General features: G+C 39.5%; 2 long non-coding RNA genes across 2 annotated transcripts; one reads left to right on the top strand and one right to left on the bottom strand.

Annotated features, from left to right (window-relative positions):
- Positions 1 to 514: 514 nt before the first annotated feature.
- Positions 515 to 11,344, bottom strand: LOC107052337. Its single transcript, XR_001464793.3, has 3 exons — positions 11,093 to 11,344; positions 5,161 to 5,250; positions 515 to 793 (listed from the first exon to the last, which is right to left on the bottom strand). It is a non-coding gene; the product is annotated as an uncharacterized LOC107052337 (long non-coding RNA).
- Positions 11,345 to 14,862: 3,518 nt separating this feature from the next.
- On the top strand, positions 14,863 to 24,844 carry LOC112530676. The gene is made up of 3 exons (XR_003072467.2): positions 14,863 to 15,298; positions 19,395 to 19,445; positions 22,603 to 24,844. It is a non-coding gene; the product is annotated as an uncharacterized LOC112530676 (long non-coding RNA).
- Positions 24,845 to 26,005: the final 1,161 nt, after the last annotated feature.

Genomic DNA, 26,005 nt, shown 5'->3' with positions numbered 1-26,005 from the left:
CTCCCAGGTAACTGCAATAGAATGAGAGGTAACAGCCTCAAGATGCACCAGGTTGGATATTAAGAAAAAAATCTTCTCCAAAGGAATGGTATGGCAGTGGCAAAGGCTGCCTCAGGAGGTGGTGGAGTGACCATCCCTGGAGGTGTTCAAGAAAAGTATGAATGTAGCACTGAGGGATGTGGTCAGTGGGCATGGTGGGGATGGGCTGATGGTTGTACTTGGTGATCTTCGAGGTCTTTTCCAACCATAATGGTTCTATGCTTTTAAATTGTCAAAAAAAAAGGGGGGCTTAATCAATTTTTGCAAATACATGTAGATATATGTAGGAGCCTAGGCTAATTTCTGCTTCCTTCACTTTCAAACAAATCAATTATTATCAAATCATAAGTCTTTTCCAGCATAGACAAGGAGAAAGGCAAGCTTGGTTTGTTTCCTCATCTGCTGTTCTAAGCAGGCTGCCTACATCTTACCAACCACAGCTCAGCCTAGAGAGCTGTGGAATAAGAGTCTTGCACACAACACAAAATACAGCTTCTAGTGTTAATTCTTTCTTACAGTGTTAACACTCAAAATCAAGTCCTTTCTTTTATTATCATTATGCTTTTAATTTTTATTTCACCTCACCATTTCAGGAAACACTCATAAAATATTATCCCCCCAAACCATGCCCGAAGCTGATTCCAACACCAGAAGAACCTTTTCTCTGTATATTAGTGCTAATACAGCAGTGATTCAGATGGGATTCCTCAGGAATGTCATGTTTTTAATGTGCTCTTGTACTGGTCAAAAATGGCTAGGGAAAAAGAGGAGAAAAAAAAGACAAATCATAATACAGAAGGACTCCAGTCTGGAAAAGCTAAATCTCCCCTTCTTCAAAGCAACAGTCTTCCAGAACATCCCTAAATATTTTGAAACAAATTATACTTGGTAATGACAAAACATCTGCAAAAAAGTAGTGATATAATAAACAGAAATAAATTAAATTTTAGCATTTATCCCCTTGGGATACCGTGTTAATTATTCTTGGTCATGCACATATCATAAAAATATGTTTTATGTTAACAATACACTTTGGATGAAGGACGTGTATATTACAGAAAGGCAGATCTAGCAGGAAGGAAACAACTATGGAATATATACAGTGGTACAGCCACATGAGTGTATTGGCTAGTGCAAGAACATCATCTATCATAGGAGTTACAGCTTGCATGTTTAGCCAAGATATGTGTGCCAGCTTTTCTGTTACTTTATAATTAATAAAGGGAGGACTGGATTGAGAGTTTGGCTGAGGGCTGTTATCTTATCTTTCATATGTTAATAATTTCAGAGGTTCTTTTTTATTTCTTTACTTTGAGGGATGGAGAGGGAAGGGGTGCTATAGAATACAGTGTAAGGCACAGTTTTCTGGCCCAGCTCAGACCCCTGGAATCTATCCCAGCAATGTGAGTTTCAGTCAGAGGATAACTTTTCATATAGCACATCCTTGGCTGAATTAAGCATCGACGAATGCTTTCAGTGGAAAAAATTACCTTGGGCCAAGGAAATCTCTTGAGGATCTTGCCATCTATCCTTGATGTTTAGGCATCATCACTACTTGAATAAAATTAAATGCCAAATAATGCTAAGGTGTTTGGGGTCACTACGATTATTTTGTCCCATTTGAGAATATAATGGAGAACAGTGCAACTTCGCACGCTCACAATCACTGGGGGAATTTTACATTAATGTATTTGCTTTCTTTGTGATTTTGTTTTATGAATGTAACAGAAAAGTAAATATTTGGTCCCTTAGGGGCCAGTAAGGCATTTGAGTGTATGCATATCTTTAAATACAAGTCATTTAAATGATTTAACAATGAGAACTTGATCATACGGCTTTCCTGAGTAAGGGACTATATTTTCTGAAAGTACATTTCAAATCTCTAGGCAAGGGAGCAACACCAAAATTTTCATGAAATATCATAGGTAACGTGGTTTATGAAAGAAAAATCTCTCCATCAAGTAACAGAAAAAATGCTGCATGTCTTGTCTCAAATGTAACAACTATACGAGCACCTAAGAAATAGAATACAACTAATAATAAGCTACAATCTATGTTGCTTTCATTTTACCAACAGTAACAAAAAGAAATTAAAGGAACTAGAAATCTTCCACATAAAGGATGATGAAATATTAGGATTAGACTATGGGCAGTTAACATTCACCATTCACATACATTCTTTTATACAGATATTCTGTGAAGTTTTTCACTGAAGTTACTTATTGTACAGATGTTGAGATCATCACAAGTTTTTATTCTCCTTTTATCACCATATAGGAGGGTAGTCCAAATACTAAAATCTTGTTGTCTCCCCACTGCCCCACAGCTACCCACATACTGAAATGAAGAACTCTGCAGTTTCCAGTGCAGGAGGCAGAACTTCATGAGGATTCTGCAGACAAAGACAAGTTCACTCATATATGAGCAGAGGCATGGAACTGCGGAAGTGAATCACAGTATAACCTGCTTTCTTGGGCTCTTATCCCCTAAAATTGTAATGAATGGTAAGGAAAATTATTCTGATAAAATTGACAGGTCATTCTTTGCTGCACATGGAATGTGTTTTGTAAGTACTTGCAAACTTATTAGTGGGAAATTAAACAAAGCAAAACAGAACAAACAACCTCCCAGTCCCTAACAAACCAGTGGAAAGAAAAGCAGTAGCTGAAATTTAGCTTTTTAATTAACAGTCTGCTAATTAAATCTCTCTTGATATCTAACATGAAGTGTTCGCATTTATCTTAACTTCCTATTAAGTCCTACGACTGATTTGCTTCTTTAAGTCCCTGTAATAACTTGTGTTATCTGTTCTTCAGGTGTTCATCAACTTTCACAAGATGTTGGTGGGTGGTTTTGCTTTGCTTAGTTTTGTTTTGTTTGGGGAGAAGGTTATGTTTGGCATGGATTTTTTATTTTTCTTCTTACTTTCAAATAGATAGCAACCTCTTTAACATTACTAAGAAGACATCATATGTCTAAAGAAATGCATACATATATTTGCATGCCTGGCTTGAAAAAGGTTTAGTTTTCCCTTCCTAGAGCACGAAGAACTCTGTCCAGTCCATAAAATGCCATCTCCCTGCAAGGTGCTGAAGATTTAATATTTTAGAAAGTTGAAAATCTGATGTCCTTTAGCAGCCTACTTTGCATGTTCATGTTGCCTCACCTCTTTGTGTCCGACATTAAGATACTTGAAGAGCCTTGCTTTTTTAAGGCAGTACAATCTAGATCAAATCACAGTCTACCACACACTTAATAGTCTCCTCTTCATTTTCTTGAGTAAATGGGAATGAACATGTAGTAATGTTCATGCCACCCAAACAGGAGCAGGCAGTGAGTTTTTTATCCTCTCTTCACTAAAATGCACACCCATCCTTTCAAAAATAAGTTGCGAACATGAAAGTTGTGAGCTATCACATTAAGAACACTTTCAGGGAGGCCTAGTAATAAAAAGCATATAGCTACATAAAGTCATATCTATCAGTTTTTAAATAGAAAAAGCAACGTTTCTGTGATTTCACAAATCTCCTGATGTTCAGCCTACAAAGTATTAACCGCCAATGTCCCTCCTTCTGTGAGGCAGTCCTCATAAGACAGACTTTACAAAAGTAATAAATAGATTTTTCCATCATGCTCATGTCATTTTAGGCACAAAATCTTACACTTCCTTCCCAAAAGACATCATCTGTTGCCATATGCTATTTACAGCACCCCAAATAAATAAACAAACAAATAAATAAATAAATGTCCCACGAGGGCTTATCAGGAAATATCCTGATATGTATTTCAGATATAATCATAGAACCATAGAATCATAGAATCATGGAATGGCCAGGATTGAAAAGGACCACAGTGACCATCCAGTTTCAACCCCCCTGCTATGTGCAGGGTCACCAACCACCAGACCAGGCTGCCCAGAGCCACATCCAGCCTGGCCTTGAATGCCTCCAGGGATGGGGCATCCACAACCTCCTTGGGCAACCTGCTCCAGTGCATTACCACCCTCTGTGTGAAAAACTTCCTCCTAATATCCAACCTAAACCTCCCCTGTCTCAGTTTAAAACCATTCCCCCTTGTCCTATCACTATCCACCCTCATAAACAACTGTTCCCCCTCCTATTTATACGTTTCCTTCAAGTACTTGGAAGGCCACAATGAGGTCTCCCCAGAGCCTTCTCTTCTCCAAGCTGAACAAGTCCAGTTCCCTCAACCTTCTCTCATAGGAGAGGTGCTCCAGCCCTCTGATCATCTTAGTGGCCCTCCTCTGGACCCACTCCAAGAGCTCCATGTCCTTCAATTCCTTCCTTTTTTTCACTTTATAGCATTTAGAAATGAGCATATAATTTGTTTGCTATTAGTGTGTTTTTCCCATCGCAAATACTCAGTGAAATGCGATCATATTCTGTGTTGGGAAAGATATATAAAGCAAGATGGCCATGGTATTCCACTGTGAAAGAGTCATTTGCTGACTTTTTGGAGGTTCTCTGTTGCTGTATCTTTCAAAATGCACATTCTCTAAGTTAAAGAACATAGGCACCAGCAAAACCACATACCCTGTATTAGCCTTTCTGAACTTCCACAAACACTTTTAATTTAACACTGTGTTTAAGGAAAATTGATAACATTATGCTGCTTCAGCACTAAAAACAAGTCCACTTAAATTTCCCTCTAGAAAGCAATTTCTTCTTAAATAATGCAGACAATTTTTTTTTTTAGTTCTCATATAGGTTTGTTCAATTATGTACATGAAGATAAACACATACACTATTTCGTTTCCTGTCATTGTTATTCCTGGTAAGAATATGAAAACTCAACAACTTGTGTTGTTTTCTGCCTGCTGTGCATAATTTTCTGTGGTGCTGAATACACAGAATTTGTGGTCTTTTTTGTTACATCTCCCTGACCACTGAAGATTTTTGAGCACAAAAGATTTATTTTACTAGGTTTTATTTCAAGAGTTTCAGTTATTCTCTTGAAATATTCTTAGCAGCTAAACTGTGACTTAAAATAAATTATATTAACAACAATAAAAGTAGCAAGATATTAACCAAAACAGTAAGAAAAATGAAAAAGCAAACAAAACTTACAAAACAAAGTTTTTTACAAAATGTTCTTGCTTACACAGTATACAAACATTAGATCAGATTTGCTCCTCTGATTTGCTCCGCAGACTTTGGCTTCCTCCATGAAATGGGATTAGGGCTGGGAAATCTAAGATAGAGGAAACGAGGTGAATTTGAAAACATTGTTGCACCATGCACACAGAAATTTCATTATAGTGGATGAAAGTCATGCATTTTCAAGTATCTTATTTGACTTCTCTATCGAAGAGCACATTATGGCTCTGTGCTTCTATTTTGGCTCTACAGATTTTGGAGAGATTGTAGTTATGGCAACTGTCCTGACTTATGCTAATGATCTTACTTGGAAGTAGTCTTGTTTGTATCAGTGGTTGTTCCAATAATCATTTGAATTATTGCAGGGAGATAGAAATATCCCTGAAGATATCCTCCTTCCAGCTGGATCTGTGAGGATGAACACAAGGTACACACAAAGGCTTCTGCAATTGTGTAGGAGAAGAAGTCAAATAATTCATGTCCCTCACACTGGTTAATGGGCTGACATTTGGTTTTTAACAACAAGGTTTACAAACATGCCTGGGTTTTGACTTATTGTTGTCTGTTTGCTTTAGTTTTTTAATTAATATTATTAGAAAACATTATCTGAGTTAAAGGGAAAATCCACCTCCTTAACTGTGGAGTGTCAAGTATAGCAATATGATTAAAAATGGCGAGTGTCAGTGTGGTAGCTAAATAGGTATTTGTAAAACAGTACATTGTGGGAAGTTCAAAATTATCCGGTGATATGTTTAATCATCAGTTCCCAAATTGTGTCACTAATCCATCCCTCCTCTCCTAGGTATAAAATTTAAAAGGACTGTGCACTGTTGCTCTGAATGCAAAGGATGTTTTGATGCCTGTGTTGATGTTATGAGGATGGTATGGTGACTCTGTAGGAAAGGGAGGGCAGAAGAAAAACAAACCTCTATCAGAAAATCAGAGTCAGATCCTCACAGGCAAAGAAAAGCCTTCATTTAATTGTTATTTCCCTTTTTCTAATTTCAGAGGTACTGGAATGAGAGTGTTTCATATAAATACAAGATGGGAGATTTGAGGAGTCCACTGGCAGTTCAACTGAATTATAACTGTTCACCTAGGCCCTCCATTAGAGTTATTAACTCTGGTTCTTCCCCAATAGCCCCTCAGCAAACTGAGTTGCTATATAATATTATATTCCCCCAGAAATAATTAGTAATGATACAAATGCAAATTTCTGCAGAAGAACCCTAGGTAAATTGAGTTGAAGAGAAGATTACAGGTGGTTTATTCACCTTGCCTGCCCCTGCCAAGTTTAAAATACATTTATGTGGCCTTTGCAGGTCTTTGAGCCTCTCTAAACTTGTCTAGAGAGGTATTTCTGAACCAGCCTCCCTGCCCAACCAAGCATTTTACCCATTTGTGTTTTCATTCATATGGACTGCAGTGTCCCAGTTTGGGTATCAGACTACTGTGGAAGTAAGTCAGGAAAATCTAGCTAAAGTCAAGGCAAAAGAAATCAACAGCTGTTATCTCATCGTCAAATCCAGTTATCTTATTAGGGAAAGTAACCAGCTGAGCCAAGGAAGATTTACCCTTGGTTAACTTGTTCAGTCTTCCAAGCATCTTTCTTCTGTTCTGTGTTGTGTGATGAAGTGTGTTTCAAAGGACACGCTCCATGATTTTCCCAGGCACAAAACTGAGTCCGACTGTCCTGCCTCATCCTTTTCTCCATTTTTGAAAATAGGGGAAATTTGCTTTCCTGTAGCTATCACAAACCTCCCCCTGTCTTCCCAACTTTTGAAATAATACAAAGTCATTGCAGGAACATCAGCCAGCTCTCAGCATTCTGAGTACAGACTGTTGGGTCCCATGGATTTGTCAGTTGAGTTCTTTCAAGTCATTCTTTATGTGACCTTCATCCATCACTGGTCCTTCTCCTCCTTAAACCTTTTCACTAAGCACAAAGCTCAGGGAGACCTTGCAGATGAGGACTGAGGTGAAGAAAGCAGAGGTTGTAATTTCTATGTGTGTCCACTGCCACTGAATTACCCATCTCTTTCCCCAGTAGTCCACAGTTTCCTTGTTCACTCATTTCTACCAATAAAGTGGCAAAAGATCTTGATATCTTTTGCAAGCTTCAACTGCAGCTAAGCTCTGAAAACTGACACCCTCCCTATGTGACCGGCAATATTTCTGAACTGTTTCTTTGCAGCCTATCCCTTCTCCCATCCCATAGTCTGCCTTTTTGGGCTGGAGCTCTGCCATTAATTTACTGCCTAGTCAGTAGATCTCCTGATAGGCCTGCTGCTTGGCCAGTGTATCAGAGTGAATGTTTTCATGCCTGAAGGATGCTGTCCTTAAAGGTCTGCCAGTTTTCCTGAGCTATTTCGCCTTTTGGAACTGCCTCTTATGTATTCCACCTACCTGCTTCTACTGAATAAAAACAGCCCTATTCACCTGAAATCTGTGTCTGTGCTCTGCTATTGCCTTCCTCTCCTCAGCAAGACTGTGACCATTGATCTTGATCATGACTACTTCAAGGTCACTACAGCCAAGGCTCCCCTTGATTATCAACTGCCCCAGCAGTTCTTCATTCTACACTTGAGGTGTGTAACAGCTGCACTGTAATTCCTGATGTCTGTCCTGTTCTCCTCCCTCTTCATTCTCCACACGGTTCACCACTTGCTCACTCACTCTGCTGTGAGTCTTCTACTCTCTTCCGAGTTTCTAAGGTAAAGCTCTCCTCAACAGGCTAGGCAGCCCTCTGGCAAATGGATTTTGCCCTTCTGTGTCAGGTGGAGTGCGAATTTTGAACACAAATAGAGTTGGGTCCCTTCCAGGCCAGCACCTGCATTTTGAAATGTGACAAAAGAAGTCTGTTTTCTCCCTCTTACCTTGTGGTTTTTGTTCCCCAAACTCAAAGCATCTTTCTTTTCTACTTTTCATATGCTATTACAAGCCTGAAAATAAGTTATAAACACTTGCCCTTGTACACTAATGAGTGTTTTGAAGGCTCACCTTATGCCTGACTGCAGAGAGTAGGAGTCTGTGACAAGCCTGGTAAGAGGTCTTCTCTGTTACGACTGACTATGCAATGTATTTTAATTCTGATGTCCTCAGTACAATCCCCAGAGTACCCTGAAGAAGACAGCTAATTCACACTTTTGTAGTACTTAACTTTAGTTGTGCACATGTTTTTTTTTCTTGCCCCATTCCCATCATTTTTGGGAATTTTTTTAGTTTCTTCCCCTGGGAACAAACACAGTGCTTTCTTACACAGCTCCTAAGATTTTCAAGAAAATGGATTTTTTTTATCAAAGCATCCATAAAGTCATGCGAAGTTGCTATCTTGCACTTGTTATTTCACAAACTAATATATCTGGTCCATGCAAGGGAGCCTGAAAGCTTTCCGGAGGCTGGAAAACTTTTTGAGTAGATCTTTTATACCCTTTAGCTAATGCACTGTTAGTTCTAGTGTACAATATGCATTTTTTGTTGCAAGCAATTTATGCTTAAATAAAAGCCTTATCCTCCATTCTTTTTTATCTTGTTGATCCCAGATGAGCGCCATAGCATCTGGCTATTTTAAAGTAAGATCTCTTTATACTGCTTAAAAATGTGTCTGAGGTATGAATGTAAACAGGAAGTACTACCAGAAGGTTTATTAAAAAAAAAAAAAAAACAAACAACCTATTAAATCAAGATTTCAATTAAAAAAAAAAAAAGCTATTTTCAGGGATTAATTAATAGAAAATATTGGGGGGAAAAAAAGAAGCAATAGGAAATAAAGATGTAATGAAACCTTTTGCTACAAATTTGAATATTTTTATAGAAGTTATTTAGTAATTTCTTTCATCTTCCCTCCAAAGGTAAACAAACAAACAAACAAACAAAAAAACCCACATCCCAAAAAGACTGTGAATGAGGACTACCTCATCATTTGACATTTGAAGTTCCACACTGTTTCACAAGAAGAGCAGACATCCCTTGTGCCAGACTATGAGCTCAGTCCCTGTTGCATGAAATAAGAGCTAGGGCCACTGAGTCAGGAGGGCCGGTCTTGGTTTACTGGGACAGCTGTGGGATGGGGCTTACCACATGGCAGTATCCTGTACTTCCTTCCAGAATCTCAGGGCACCAACTTGTACCTATCTTGATCACCCAGCAATTCTACTATACCTCCTTTTCTTTTACACGTCTCCCTTTCCATGAACATGCATGTCTTTGTCTACATTTTCTGTTAAATCGCAGCTTCACTGAATATGCCACTAAACTCCAGTTCTCTCAACACTGACTGCTCTCTCAAAGTCATCCTCAAAATCCCTCATGTGTACTAACCTGGCACACATTGCCATTGATTGAAGACCAGCCAAGAAGTACGAAAACCACAGGTTCTCTCTCCCAAACACTCCTTTACTCTTTTCAAATACTCTTTCTGAGTGTGACTGTCTCTTTCAGGAGCACCATATTCAACAATCTGACTGTGTGTTCACTGAATTAATGGAACTCATCATCAGTCCTCCTCACCCCAGACTCAGAAGTCTGAGCAGGGCAAAGGTGTCTGGCATTTTGTGTTTGTCTTGTTTTGTTTCTCTTCTGTGTTTAATCTACCAGCCTGGGTCACTGACTACTGGTACCACAGCTACGAACAAGCCTTTGGTAAGAGAAAGGGAAAGAAAGAAACGTGGTTCATCGTTTGCTTCAAAGGCTTGTTGGATGTTGCAGGGAAAGGGAAAGAAAGCAAATATGTACGCTACGGTGTTTGTGAAAGAGCAACTAATGGCATATGAAATTCCTCCATTCTGTGTGGGCAGGGTGAGGCCAGAATCAATATTGGCATTAGGTAAACCAAACAGATGTTTGCAATGAATTTTGTTAGCCGAGGACTGGTAAAGGCAAAAGATATATGAACTAGTGACACTAGTATGCTGTTGCTTGATTTAATGTTACACATTCCTTTTTACCTGCAGATAATAGCTTTTCATTTCCAACAGTAAGAAAAGGACTCCGCTGCTTTTCATCTTTGCTCCCTCCTTGTGCGTGAAGCTTACCCTTCATTCTGATTTATTCTGTCATAAAAGCTCCCTAGAAGGCCAATGCGTTTTCTATTATTTCACAGTAGTTAAACTATAAGGAAAGTAAACAGCATCATCAGACTTCAGCAGGTGTCAGGAAGGAAATGAGACCCAGGTACACTGCAGAGCTATTTGAACATCTCAGTTCAACTGAAGCTACCTGATCTTGTTCACAATCACATTGCTATTACCTTCTCTTTTAACACTAGTCTGGAATTTCAGCTCACCTACATTTACTTCAGCTCCAAAACACCCCTTTCATGTGCACAGCCAGGTGAGCTGTAATCAGTGCAAGAGGGACTTAGACTGACTGACTGTACAGAAGAGAAGAGGAAATGGATTCATTAGTTATTTATGAAGTGTCTTGCCCTCCACACGAAGAGATGAAGGCAGACTATTTTTATAAGAAAGGATGAAAAGCTTACAGTAGTAATTCTTACTTTCTTTTATAGTGATTTAGTTCAGGGTAACCCCCCAAAATTTTGAATTTAAGCCCCCCCTCCCCACCCTTTTTTTTTAAATGCCTCAGAATGTGTTTTCTGTCATACAATAAAAGCTATAGCTTGGTGTTGCAACCCTTTCAGTGCCTTTCCAACAGGATTAAGTGTTCTTCTCATGCAAAGCTCCAAATGGGGCCAATAAAACTGAGAGGAACACCAGTCCTTTGTGCTGTGCCTGATGCAGCATTTCTGCACACCTTGTTGCGCCCTCAGAAATCCCTTCCTTTCAGATACAGTAGGTTCCTCCATACACCAGTAGCTGGATGTAACATCAACTTTGTCCAAGACAGAGGTGGAGAAAGATAAAGCTCATAACTGAGCTTGAGTTAAATTAATAAGCAAAGATTTGGCTGCAGATTGGTCAATGATTTTAACTTACTAATGGTTCGCCTGCTGTTTGAGAAACATTCTGAAGATGTTTTCATATTCATGTTCTACAAACTCTCCAATGGCTGGATTTGAAGACCTTTAAAACCGATAGGAGTCCTTCAGCAGACAGCAGATCACACAGTTCAGGCAGGTTTCTGCCCCGAGCAGTGCAGTTTCTAGGACCACTTTATTCACCTAGGGTCTGTGCAATGGGATTAAAGAAGACAGGAGGGCACATCTCCACAAGCATTATCCCATGCAGTATGTCTGATCCTGGCTGTGGGAAAAAGCAGCTATAATGCTGTGACATTCACTCATACATTACACTGTGTCAGCCTGCTAAACCGACACTTCATCCTTGCTCAGCTGTGCATGTTGCAATTCTTTCAGTTTATAAGCAACAGCCTAGCAGCCTTTCCCAGACTGTTGCAATGATCAATGGAAAACTCATTAGAAACAGTCAAACCACTTCCTACCTCTCATATATACACATTGGTGTGCCTTGCCATGGAGTAGCTCTCTCTTGCTGTCTGAACTAATTAATCCTTTTGTCTTTCTCTTATTATCAGGTAGAGCGACAGGCTCTTTCCTCTGATCCAACTCAACGCATAATCAAATATGAATCTGAAGGCAGACTAATCCCTGCTGGCAATAGAAAGCCACATTTGTCTTCCCTTCTCCTCGTAAAAATGGAGTGATGGTTTCAGGTAACTTTCGATGGGTGTCATGTTTTGGATGCAAAAACTTTCAATCAAATTATTTCATTTTTTGAGAATGAAAACATGAAGGAAGAAGTAATTTCAAGAGAACTCTGTTTAATGTATTGTTTTCTTTAAAGCATACACTAATAAATTTTCCTCCTCAACAACAAAAAAACCCTTTGTTTCTCTTTGTTTTGACTTTAAATGACCATATCTGTTGTGTTCTTTTAAAGTATAATATTTTGAACTGAATTCAGAATGGAAATATGTGAGTTTATGAAGTGTATTTGGTAAAATTTCAGCAAAAATTCAAAAGGGTACAATAGATTTCAGATCCTTCAGATTTTTCAGTTTAAAAGAATGCTGATTTTCCAGAAGCAGTTTTGACTACTTTCTCATCAGTTGTCCCCAAAAAACTTCAGTTTTAGGTAAGACTAACACAAAGAACAAAAACGGCAAAAAAAAAGGTTAAAAATCAATGCCCCTCCAAAAACCATCCTTATGACCACTGAAAAACAGAGGAATGTAATTAAAATAACCACTTTGGTAGCCTTCTGTTTTCCCTGTCCACACCTGTTGATGCTAGGTAATCCAGTGGGTGAGAATTTGATTTTCTACTATGTTAATGTATGGAATATCTTACTTTGACTTCATTCAGGAGCCAGAGGTAATACATTTGCTGTAAAACATAATATTGCTTGAGATAATCTATCGTCTTTCCCATCATGTGCGCAGGCTCCTTTTGGAGTATCTGTGTGCTTGGTTAGCGTCACATCTTCCTCAGCTTTTAGAACTGTCCCTGCAACAAACAGCAGCAAAGGTCTGATTCTCATTTTAATTGCTTTGCACAAACTCAAAACTTCACCATTTTTCTGTACATGCTAAGAAGAATCGCAAGGCTCTTCCATTCTGGGACTTCTTTTCCCTGGGAATTGCAAATTCTCAGGGCACTGCTGATTCAGCCCAGGATGTACTCACTCCAATCAGCTCTAAGCAGTTCCCTAGGTGCCACATGGAGCCCACTGCCACCCACAGTTAACTACAGATGCTGCTAGACCTAGCATGAATACCCCTTAATGGATGAAGTTCTCCAGTGCCTTGCCTGTGCCACACAAGTAGAGCACCCTGTGGCTTTGAAGTCAGAGTAGTCATCCTAAGCAGAATCCCAAAGTAAGAATCAATAAAAATAAATAATTAAGCAACAACAGCAACAAAAAAATACCCCCTCAAAAAAAACCAAAACCAAAAACAAAAAGCCAACACCCTAATACTGCAAACCTGAAAAAACAAAACAAAACCCTCAACACAGCTGCAGTAGCTCTGATTCCTCACTTGAAGAAATACACTGTACTTTAAAAGTACACAGCCACCTCATGGGCTGGTCTTGGATGGCTCTCAATGACACTGGATGCTATTTTTAAAGCAGTACCCTCCCTCTACACTCAATGGTGTGTCACAGGACTTCAGGATTTATCTCAGACCTGTGAATATTTAGTGAGACATTACACAGTTATTAAGAAAACCACACCCCTGGAGAAAAGCTGTTTCCTAACTGTCCATTATTCTTATGTTCAAGTATGTATTGAACAGTTTTAAGACTCAGCACTTTTCCTCATCCTCTCCCCCTACACCTGCAGAAACAATCCTTCCACGATGGGATTGCAAAATAGATTTTGTTTCTGTTTGAACTCTGAATACCTCCACCAATCCAGGGAGTTGTAGTCTTCTGAATACGCTTGTATTGTTTTGAGGGATTATGGTAGAAAAGTCCCAAAAGTTCAAACAAATATACATGTTAAGCTTCACAGCTTTAGGAAAAGAGATTTTATTATATGTGCCACCAAATATTTAATTAGAAAGTCAATGTAAACACATACTTTATTTCTCACAATTACACTGCAGCACTGATCCTGTCAATAGAGAAGAGTAAACAGAAACCCTGTTTGCTCACTGTAGTTTATCATCAGAAATAAGAGAAGCCATTTGTTCTAAATGGCTGAAATCACATGATGTAATCACCTAAGACCCACAAGCACTAGGCCCGATCCTCTCCTTCCAGTAGAGGTTTTCACCTGCTGACCTCTGTTCAGATGATGAACTACAATATCTGATTCAGATCCAAAGTCGGGGGGGCTGTCTGCTCCATGGGTTAGAAACCTTGCAAAATCTCATTTCCTCTCTTCCACCCTGAAGCTGTAGTCAGATCAGTGTAGAAAAAAAGCAAATGGTTCCAAGATTTCTAGATCATAGGAACACAAAGGCTGCTATACAGAAGCTTCCCTTTCATCAGATACACCAAAGTCTGCAAGGAAACCTGAGTAGCTCTTTTTAAGAACTACATAATGTGGGGGGAGGAAGGGCCACTGTAAAGGCAGCAGAGCCTTTCCCAGGTTAGCCACTACCTCCACAGAGCATGACACTTACCACCTCGCGTACATTTTTAGGCACTTCCTCACCTACAACAAGCAAGAAGTTGAAACACTTTTACAGAAGTCACCGGATGAAGGAGAATGAAAACATAGGAGATTTTCAAAGGGGTTGTGTGCTGTTCAGATTTAATTAGTTAATCATCTTCCAAAGTGTGACACTCAGGAGAAAGCTGTAGAAAAATCCATCATTAAGCTCTGCATATGGTCTTTCTTCTTTCCTGTGAAAATCTGCTCCTATTTCTACAGTCAGGATCCCCTGAATGCAGCAGAACATCTACCCTTGTCCATTACAAGCTGAAAACAAGCCTGCAATGGAGACAGCTGCTGCACAGCACACAGAACACTTGCACCAAGTTAAAGAACCACCAGCTTCAGTTTCAAACATATAAGATTTACACACCACTGCTGTGAAGAACTCTGTGGGCTTACTTTAGCAGCATGGCAAGTTAGAGACCAGCTAGAGATCAGCAACTTGCCTCTTGGATGTCAATAAACACAAACAAGTTTATTAACAAAAGATCTATGGCATGTAGGGCACACTGCTTTTTATTTAGGAAAAAAAAAATCCTTTAGAACTCCCAACTCCCCCCCCCCCTTCCCCCCAAAATTGGTTTAAACATTAAACAGCTGTTATATCCTGGTAAGGAAAAAAAAAATAATAAAAGAAACATACTGTAACTTTAAGCCATTCTTGACTGTAGGCCAAAGAGAACCCTGTTGAAATAGATTGTTCCATCTCTGCAGGGAAAACAGTCAGGAGGTGGAAAATCAGAGCCATGCACTGGGGGACCGGTGCCTGTGGCAGGCGGATGGCCATCTGTGTCATCACTAAATCCCAGCAGGTGGATACGTGCAGTAACAGCACCTTCCAGTCGACAGCTGGCACCTCTGTTAAATATTTTGTGGCAATACATGAATGCAGAGATGACCACAAGAATGCACTACACATGCTGTGCTGAGGTCTGAGTTAACTGTCTGAAGCCAAAAGAAGCTCTACAGAGACTGCTGAGGACACGCGCTGCATAAAGCAGCTTTTGACTACTCAGTGACTCAGAGGAAAACCCAGGACGCCCATTATAAAATGTGGTAAGATCACTGCTAAAAATGGATTTCCACATTCTCTCTTTTGCTTTTGTTTCTTGGTCAGCTCAGCACAAGCTCCACCTCCTAGCTCAGTGGAGCTGTTCCCTCTGTCTCCGGCTCCGAGTTCCATCCCCAGACAGTGCCAGAATTTCATGCCTTTCTCCACCCCATTGGCAGAAATATCCCCTACCGTGCTGACCTATGGGCTGAATGGATCAGGGCTGTGAGGTGCAGGTGCTGCACACAGTGACCTGAAGTGCCTTGGGCTCATTAGCAGTTCCATAGTGTTTCCATGGTAAGACCACCACGCTATGCTGGCCTAGGGCAGAGGTTTCTTGGTAATCTGAGCTGCAGCTCTGAGGGAAAGAGAGAAAAGAGTGCAGAATAGGATCCAGCTCTATGCCCATACCCTTATCAATTGTTAAAGTATTTGTTTCACTCACCATCTGTGGCATCAAAGAAAGAAAAACACTCTAAGGCATATAATGTGTGGACTTTGGTGTTCTTCCCTTATCAAAAGTAACATCCACAGACCATACCAGTATGAACTTGGATAACCTTACACTACCTTCTTTTATTTTGTGTAAGCAAAAGGAAGAAGAAAGAAAATTCTGCCTAATCTTACTGCTGTTTTTCAGCTTGCCCCTCTTCTCACTACATCTACAGGTTGGAAGAGGTTCTGCACAGTAATTAGGGATGCTCTCTAGCCTAGTCAAGTCCAAGCCATGACGGGTAATTTTCTATAGCAGTTACGTGCCAAAGAACTTCCTCCGGGAGCAACAGACAGTCAACAGCCAGCAAGGCACTCTACAAGGAAGGGATTAAATCCTGGACCAAAAATTTGCTTTCAACAGAGCCTTCTTCTCACGCTTATATTGTAACAGAAACAACTGCTGTGTTTCAGCCACTCCCTCTGAGCGCAGTTGCTCACTTCTCACTCCGAGGGAAGCAGGGAATTACACCACAGAGCTGCACAAGCCTCTTCATAGCAACTCCAAATGCTCGTGGATGAGTACAGAAACACTCTAGGCTTTAATCTGGACTACAGTGCTACCTATAGTAACTGGACTATAGTAAACTGAAATGTGCACTCAAGACTGGGGGTGAATCACCTGGTCAGCTCCTTCGTGCCAAATAACTGAGCAGCTCCAGCTTTCTTTTTTTTTCTTTATTCCTTCAGCCTGTTTTTGGTCCTTAAATCTGAGCTAATTGCTGGTGTTGAATGCTATGTTCAGCCCACTGAATGACCAGAAGAGTGAAGGTAAAAATCAGATGACACTTAATATCTACATGTGCTTTATTGTGCCTGTGGCAGAATAAAGTAAAGTTCCAAGAATCAGTGAATGTAAGCCAATGATATGTATTGCTTTCTTCACCATGCAAAGCCTTGAATTAAACACTCCCGGGCATCAATCATCATTGAAAGTATTGTCCCTAAAGAGATTTCTTTTCCTCAGGGAAGCAAACTTTCTGCAGGTGAAGTACTCATAAGTTGAAGTAAGGATTCCACTGTGCCAAGTACCACTGACGTCCCCAGTAAGAGCAGTGTGATCACTGTACATTAATGGCTTTTTAACTGCATCTGGCGTTGTTTTTACTTCTCAAAAAAAAGCTTATCGGAGCATAGCAGTAATATATTTTATAATTAAGTTTTGCTTAGCATATTGACAGTATGCCTTAAACTCCATTTTTGTCCAAAAACAGAGCAGAAACTGCACTATGCCAGTGATACGTGGACTGTTTATATTTCATCACCATCACCAGAACCAGACTATGAAGAACTTATCAATCCAGTGCGAAACCTTAGCCACTGTAAAAATATCCAAAATGGTAGAAGGCCAGATTGTGAATTCCATGGAGTTTCAATAGCTGAAGATGTAATCCAAATTTAATATATGTTGCAGTCTGTTTATCTATCTAAGATAGGTTACAGCTTGACATAACCTTGCCAAGATCGTCAAGTGATGGAACATAAATATTTTGAATGTGATGATTAGACCACTAACATATTCTCTCTTTCTAATAGTTTCTTAAGTTTCATTTTATTAAATGTACACTGCAGGGAATAATCCTACACTGGTAATGTAAGTAACATGAAGAGCTATTACTTCAAGAACCTCTACATCTCATGTTTCCATGATTCTGAATGGATATCATTTTAATCTATTGGAGAGTGCAAACTATAGCTGATAATGGTAAACCTTGTGTTATTTTTCATTGGGGCCAAAAGCCAATCAACTAAAATTCTTCCCAAAGTGACTTTATAATTTAGTTATAAATCTTGGGGGAATGAAAGAATAAAAAGAGAAAGAAAAAGGTTTATGAAATACATGCTAAGAGGCTCCATCTGTGAACAATAACTCTGCAAATGGACATTGTTTTACCTAATCAATCAAACTTGTTAAACACAACAGAAACCCTTGATGTGTGTAATGGAGGAAAAGAGCAGCTGCTTAGGTCATCACTGGAGATTTTCCTGCTCTCCAATAAATACTGTACTTTGACCTTCCAAATTTTTTGGTCATTGTACAAGCGCATACCTCAGAAAGAGAGGAACCACGCATTCAATTCCTGTTTTTCCTGATCAGTATTAAGAGTGGAAAATTGATCTGTTAAAACTACAGTCTTACCACTGATAGTATACATTTATCCTCTGCAATATTTAGGTTTTAAAAGCAAGAATTTTCAATACCATGGCTTATGTCAACCATTGCAGAGCAAATGCCCACTGTGTTCCAAAGCACATCAAGTCTTCTAGGTGTATCCAGGCTTGAGTTAGCACCACCTTTTTCCGATGTCAGTTAGTGTTCCCTCACAGTTAACATTCATTTGCAATTATGAATTTACTTACTATGTGCAAGCTTTTCCAAGCCAGAAGGGTAATTATGGTTGCAGAATTCAAATTGCTCTTGCTATCATCTTCTCTGACCAAGTAGAGGAAGAATTTTGTCCGAGCCTACAATTACAGCTAATTATCATTTCAGCTTTTATTTATTTAATCTCATTACACAGAAGGTCTTCCTGACTTCCACAAATGATAAAAATAGTTAGCTCATCCACTTCACATTTCAAGAGACCATGGCCTGATTTCAGATGTGCTGATAAGCAACTGGCTACCCCCTACTGACATCTATTAGTTACCATTGGTGACTTAGCGTTACTGGAAAAATTGCTTGTTTGGGTAGTTTAGTGAGGATTTAAATGCCAAATGTTGTGTTCTACTTAGAAGTCTAAAAATCAATGAACTACAGCAGTATTTCTGCTAAGTCTCCCTTGGATACATCAATGAAATGAAGAGGCTGTTTTTATAAAGCAGCTGCTTGGGGATTTCTTTAGGGGTGTCAGGGGGTTTGTTTTGTTTTATGTTTATGTAAGCAAAAAATGCAACAGTGCACCAGTATCTGTTGAAAGAAACCATCATCATTCCTAATGGTGCCGGGCCAAACAATTCAAGAAGTCTTCAGTGAAAACACTATGTACACCACATAACTACTCCCTCAGAAGGAAACAAACATATGTCTTCCTACAAGTACTCTATGCCAAAGGCATTGTATATCAAAAAAACACTAGACAGTCTCTGTGGCCTCCATGCTGTACACAGCAGCTTCATGCAGCCACATGTGATAACATCATCTACTCTTGTGGCACCTGGCTTTCCCCAGAGCTCTCAGGTGAAAACCTGCCCCACTGGCAGATCAGATGCAGAGTTCCCAGCATCTCTCTCTCCAAATCGGCTGCATAAAAATAATCATCCTTGCAATAGCAAGGATGATTATACTAAAGTGAGAGCTAATTTTACATCCTAGAGCAGAGAGAATTATTTATAATATCTCATTATGATTAAATGTAAGGTTGATCTTGAAGGAAGGATTATCCTTTTTCCTTTCTGTACAGATTTTCTTCTGGATTTTCCTCCTGAAAATTTAGAGAGATGTGTGGATGAAAGGGAAAAAAATTCTGTCAGACAGAAGAAACTGGAAAAAATGTTTTACTTACTCTTGTTGTTTATGTCATGTTACAAAGAAAGAAAATGCTGTAAAAAGAAATACACGAGAGAATTACTCAGAATTACTGACATTCTTTTTGCTTATTTCCACAGAAAGAATGGGGAAGAACTGTCTGTCTGTGGGCAGGAAATTTCATGAGTGAGGTACGAACCTTCCTGGGAAGCTGTAAAAAAAAAAAAGAGACTAATAAGCAGAGAGCACTGAGCATCTGTCCAAAGCAGCAGGGCTAAATGTAACACAAAGTTCCTATCAGCGGAGTTCACATTTGGTCACTGATCAGAATGAAACCCTGCCTTTTTCCTGGGAGCCAGTGCCTGCATTGTAGAGAGATGAGGGCCAGGCCAAGCAAACACAAGCTGTGCTAGGCAGTACTGTTCCCCACCTGGAACTGCACAACATCTTTGCTCTTCTCTGTGTATTTGCTGTAGTTTACAACAAGTACTTTTTCGAGGGAAGGAAAGCTTCCAAGTTTTGCTGATCTGCAAGCTGCCTCATGCTTAATACTTTGACAACCTGAGGGCTCTTGGTGGAGACAGTGAAAAGTGGAGAACAATTTTCATGTTGGCTCATTTTGGAGGCTCCTCTGAAAGTAGGAAAGCACTGATTATTTTTGTTTATATATGCTTCTTCCTCTGTAAACAGTTGATCTATTGCTGTTTGCAGTGAAAGTTTAGATCAAGCCATGACCAGCTAATAGTAGCTGGCTAGATTTGCATAAAAATAATACACATTCATTTAAAAATAGAGTCAGTACACCACAACCACAGTGTATTGGTCAATATGTTTTTAAAAAGTTCAACCGATTCATTTCAATGAAAAAACTCCACTTTTCATCTTGACTAATCCTGTATAATTTTCTATTCTCTGTAAGTCTTGACTTAAAAGCACATACTATATGGTACAACAGATTCTATTATGAATCAGGTCCAAACTTGAATGGGGATAAGTAAACATAGCAAAATTTTGAATTTTCAACAAAGATGTTCATTCTTTCCTCAAACAATAAATCTATAAAGATCTAATGACAACACCTTAAATTTTGAAAGCACATAATATAAAATACCAGGTAGTAAAAGTATGAAGACTTCTCTGAAAGTAATGCCTCCTATTTTATGATGCTGACGCATGACATCAGAGATGGATGTTGGTGATATTGCAGTGGAGGCTGAACCTACACATCAATATTCTGCTACGTTTTCTTGCCATGGGACAAATGGCAGCAGAGGGACAGTCTGGCACAATGGCGTCTGACATGGAAGTATGAATGAAGCAAAGGTGTGTCACTGAATTGCTCCACCGACTGACATTCAGTGACACTTGCTGAACATTTCTGGAGACCAACCAGTGGATGTGAGCACAGTGAGGCAGTGTGAAAGCGATATGAAAGACAAGTCATCAGATGGGCATGCACAGCTGTCACACCACGAAATGAACAGTGTCTTGATCAGCTCACCCACATGAACTGGCAGATTACAACCAGGGAATTATGTATGGAGCCCATTTTGTCTTTAATGTGTTGGAAATCATGGTGGCAATGATGGAATATCACAGATTTTGTACCAAGTGGATCCCATGAATGCTCACGCAGAAACAGAAAGAAAACCTTATGCAGGTTTGTCAGGTCCTCTTGAACTAATACGAGGCTGAAGGTGACAGTTTCCTGGATCACATTATTACCGATGATGAGATGAGATGTCACCACTACGAGCCATAGTCAAAATGGCCGCCCATGGAGTGGTGACATTTGAAATTCCCATTGAAGAAAAAGTTCAAGACTCAGCCCTCTAGCAGTAGTATGGCTACCATACAACTCCTTCATAAATTTGTTTAAACATCTCAAAACTCCACAGAGCACAATATCTGGCTTCCTGAATGTTTTCAATCTATTTCCATTCAGTAGATGACATGCTCTTCAAGAGACAGCTGTTGCTAGTAATACGATATTCATAAACTGAATGCTTTTTCACTTCACAAATGAACAGGTTACGTCTTTGTGCCAACCACAACTGCTGGTTTGAAATGACAGCCAAGCTATCTTGTTATAAGGCTGTTTTCCATCGAATACTAGTTTTCAGGGTATGTGGGGAGAAAACCATAATTTCTCCAGCTCTGCTGAGAGCCTTTTGTACTATCACAGACGGAGGTAGGAAACAGGGTCAGAATATTGTGCCAACCAAGCTCTCGTAAAGGTCTCACAGCCTGTTTCCTCAACTTCTACAAACAATCTAGGCCTGCTGAACATGTATATACCACTAATACGGATGACTCAAGTCTGGTTCAATTTGGAAAAGCACTCAAAAAGCTGAGTTACACAGCTAAACCCATCATTTTCTTTAAATTTCAAATCCCGTACAGGCTTGACCTTCTTTTTCATGCAACATACAGCCTATAAATAGCCTCTGTCTCCTGAAGAACACTTTTAAGAGAGCTCTCTTGATACCTTCTTTCCCACCTGACCATTTTGTACGTATGTACAATGAGCTGTCGTGTGTGTCCATGCAGAAAGAATAAACATTACTGCAAGTGGTCTGGAAAGAATTGTTAGAGGAAGGAAAGAGGCAAACAAAGAACAGAAGAAAAAAAATCCTGTTGGAGAGCACAGGGAGGACAGACTTGTGTGCGCAATAATCATCTGGTCCCTAACCACAGCAGCTGCTGCTGCCCTGAGACCTCATGCACTCAGAGCTGCTGTGGAGAAAATCCCCAAGTCACTGCAAAAATATAGCTGTAAATACTATGACTACAGGTTCCACAGGACAAATACATTTTTGAACAATGGAGCAGAAATGGAAGCAAAGTAGCACTCCCTTCTACAGACATGATTTTTTAATAATGAAAAATAATTAGCAAAGATAAGTGGCTTAGCACGTTACCTGTATCCTTGGCAAAGTGCAATTACAATCACCTTGAGATTTCTAAAGGAATTAGTCTTTTGTTGGGTGCTGTTGTAAACCCAGTTACTGCCCTGTACATCTTAAATGCACTCAGCAATTTGCAGTGCCCTCAGCTTATCTCTATTGGCTTTGCATCTGACCGTAAACTGCATAATGGAACAAGCTCCATCAGCATGCCAAGCAATATAAAATGGCACAAAGCTGAATCAGTTCAAAACTCTCTAATCTTAATGTCAGAACCTACCAAAAAGATATACCAAACAAAGTGTTTTCTTAAAGCACATCAAATTCTAGACTCTGACCATTTATGTTTCCCAAATACTCCTGAGTGATAAAGATAAGCAAAGACACTTTTAAGAGTTTGGTCTTGGTGCTCTGTAACAGACACAGCTCTTTTATTTTTCAGGTCAAGAACCCGGAGCTACATATGCAGCTTTTAAAGCACAGAAAAATGTTGCCGCTAATAGACTGGGAAGAGAGCTTTTTTAATGTAGGGTGATGGAAAAGGTCAGCTCAGTAATCAGGGCCCAGAAGACTTGCAGAAGACAAGAAAATGTGTAGCAGCTATGAAGTTATGGGGAATGTAACCACAGTGTTATTGACTTGGAAAGTGGAGGAAAAGTTTTTAGGTCACTCACTTTTCCATCTAGTCCTTTCAGGTAAGCACCTTGCATCAAGGCGTTTTTTACCCTTTGTCTATTTGCCTCCTTTTCATCCCCATCCTTCTTTTCCAGCTCTTACTTCTATTCTCAGTACTACATCCTCTTTAGAGCTTCCTTCCATTCTAATCCTGTCTTTTATCTGCTGTGTTTACACTTACACTTTGTAAAAGCCCACCAGCTGAGGCTGCCCAGGGCCCCATCCAACCTGGCCTTGAGTGCCTCCAGGGATGGGGCACCGCAGCTTCTCTGGGCAGCTGTGCCAGGGCTTCACTGCCCTCTGAGTAAAGGATTTACTCCTAACACCTAATCTAAATTCCCCCTCTTTTAGTTGAAAACTAAAATTATATCAGATACTGCAAAAAGTTCATCTCCCTCCTGCTTGTAAACTCCCCTCAACTACTGGAAGGCCACACTGAGATCTTCCCAGAGTTTTCTCCAGGCTGAATAAGTCCAGCTCCCTCAGCCCTTCTTCATAGGAGAGGTGCTTCAACCGTAGATTTCTGAGGGAGATCTGGCTGTTTTTCCTCCTATGTTCAGCAGTGTGGATGAGACATCTGATCTAGGCCCTCACTGTTACCTCCAAGCTCAGGGAAATCCCACATGTTTTGCAGCATCGCATACCACCTTCTCAGAGGTGTTCATATTGCTGTGGACATGAACACTGTTCATGCCACTTGCTTTGAGGCTGAGGAAAACAGACAGAACTCTGGCTTGCTGTATATATGTGCTAAAAACATAAAATCCATGGGGGGAATTATTTCTGTTTGTGACCTTCAGGGAAGAGCTTAAACAGGAGCTACTCTGCGCTGAATGAGCTCTTAGTGACAGGAGTCTAATGGGCTGCCTTATCTCTAGCATTCCCTCAGGCTGCTCTGTCTGGCTGGGGCACTGCAGGGCTTGAGTACACCGTGCTGTAGATGTAGAATGGAAGAGGGAGAGGAAGGCACAAAAGCATACGGTGAAGGCCAGCACATTTCCTGTGCAGTTCAGCAGCATTAATATGATGCAGCAGTTAACAAGGTTGCTCACTTCCAGCTCATGATTTAATTCCCCAGCGTATCAGTGTGTTACTTAACTTCTATCTGTTGCATTGAGTATGTGCTAGATCTCCACATCATCTTTCATATTCTACTGGCTGGATTATAGCATGTCTCTGGATACCATTCGTAGGAATAAGCACAGAAAATTTGGCAGCTCAGCTCAGACAGAGATATGAGCCTGATTTGGAACCTATCACTTGTTCTACCTGCTCCTATATTTTCTGCATGCTGAGCAAAAACTTCTTTCCTCAGCACTTGTTGAAATCATTTAAATTTTCCTACTTGTCTATTGCACCAAACATAGGTGGGATTCAACAGTTAGTTTTGTGGGGGACGGCTGAAGGAGGAAATGGAGCAAGCTAGTGCAGAAAATGAAAGTCATTGGCCTTTTAAAAAAGACACACATTTAAGTGACTGAAAAATATCTTCTTATCCCTTCTAAAATCCATTATTCTAAATTTATCATTGTCAGATCTTATGCATTGGCTTTTCCTGAAGAAAGAATGTATAGAAAGCTCTAAGCTTTATTATATTTCACTCAGAATGCATTTAAAGTTCACCAGAAATGAGAGTTACTCTCTAGTCTTGTTTGTTGTAGTCAGCATAATGGAAGTATATATTTCACATAGTGACAGAAATACATCTGCAAGTTAACTAGTAATGCACATTTCTGGTTATAGAAATGGGCACAATTCACAATTCTTGAATAAGTTACAACAGTGCAGAAAATATAAATAAATAGATGTTGAGTATTGAAAGTGCTGGTCAACAGACGTGAAGAAAATCTTGATTTTTGTTTACATGTAACATTTTTCAGAGAGTTTTATATTATGTAATTCCATTCTCCTAAATTTCTTACTTCTAGCAAACTTTCCCCTAAAAATCTCAACCCAGTTTTCCATTGGGAAAAAAAAAAAGAAAGAAAAAAAAAGAAAGAAAGGGAAAAAAAAAAAAAAGAAGGCCTAAAGAAAAGATAAGGATTTGCAACTCTCTATAAGAAAATATCTGTAGACAAAAAACACTGAAATTTTCTTCCTTCTTAAATGGGGATAAAGAGAACAGCTGAACCTCCTCTACCATATCTATTACTTCACATGGAACGTGCACTTAAGAAGATTTTTGAAATTTTAACTAGTTGCTTTACTAGTGATTAAATAGGTGTGGTTCAGAATAAAGTGAAACACAATTGCTGTCCTCAGCAAGCAGCCATTTTCTGTTAACAATGACAAGATAAGCTGCAAGAAAATCAGGTGGAGCATTTTGAAAGGTTGTCAGATTCTTTTTTTTTTTTTTCATGTAGGCAAAGCAATCTATGGGGTTAAAAAACAAACCATTGTTATAGGCAAATTTGAGAAATTCAGTGCTGGAGTTAGAAATTATTTGCCTACACACTGTTATTTATTTATTTATTTATTTTGACACAACTGTATTATTGTGATTGACTAGACAAGAACCTAAGGCATGCAATCCATTTATGGATAAAGAATCTACTGAGGCATTTAATCAACACTGAGGGAATCACAAGATCTTACAAACAGGCTATGGTGACTGCCTAGAAGTTCATCTGTTTCTCTGCTGCCAAACCCCCGATTTTGTTGTCAAATTTGAAAGGTCATGAGATGATGTGCATTTGCAACTTGTTTCTTTAAGCAGAAGAAATACTACCATTGGGCTGTAGTTTATTTTAATTAACTGTTGCAGTACACAAAGGGAGTGCAAGAGGTTTGTACCGGTGTTGCGTTCCCTCAACATACATATTCATGGTCTTATAATTGTTTCCCAACCTGCAATTATATAGCAACTCATGGGATTGATGTAACTAATCACAAACATGTCGGAGACTTATGTTTTACTCGAAATAAGGAACTCTGGTGATTTTTATTTATTCTGAAATTAACAATCCGACTTTAGTTCACTTCTGCGAAGTCATCATTCTATTCCTTTACAGCTTTGGTAGAAATTTTTGAAGAATTGAGCTTTGATATCTTTAGTTCAGCTGTAATTGCTGCCAGCTCCTGTGAGCATTCTCAAGTTCGTACACTTCAGTAATTCCCTGGAAGTCGACAGCAATATTAGCATGTCTAAATCTTGGCAAGTTTCATTCCTG

Source organism: Gallus gallus, chromosome Z (genome assembly GCF_016699485.2).
Source record: "Gallus gallus isolate bGalGal1 chromosome Z, bGalGal1.mat.broiler.GRCg7b, whole genome shotgun sequence".
Classification (NCBI taxonomy): Eukaryota; Metazoa; Chordata; class Aves; order Galliformes; family Phasianidae; genus Gallus; species Gallus gallus.
This window is presented reverse-complemented; position numbering and strand designations above follow the sequence as displayed.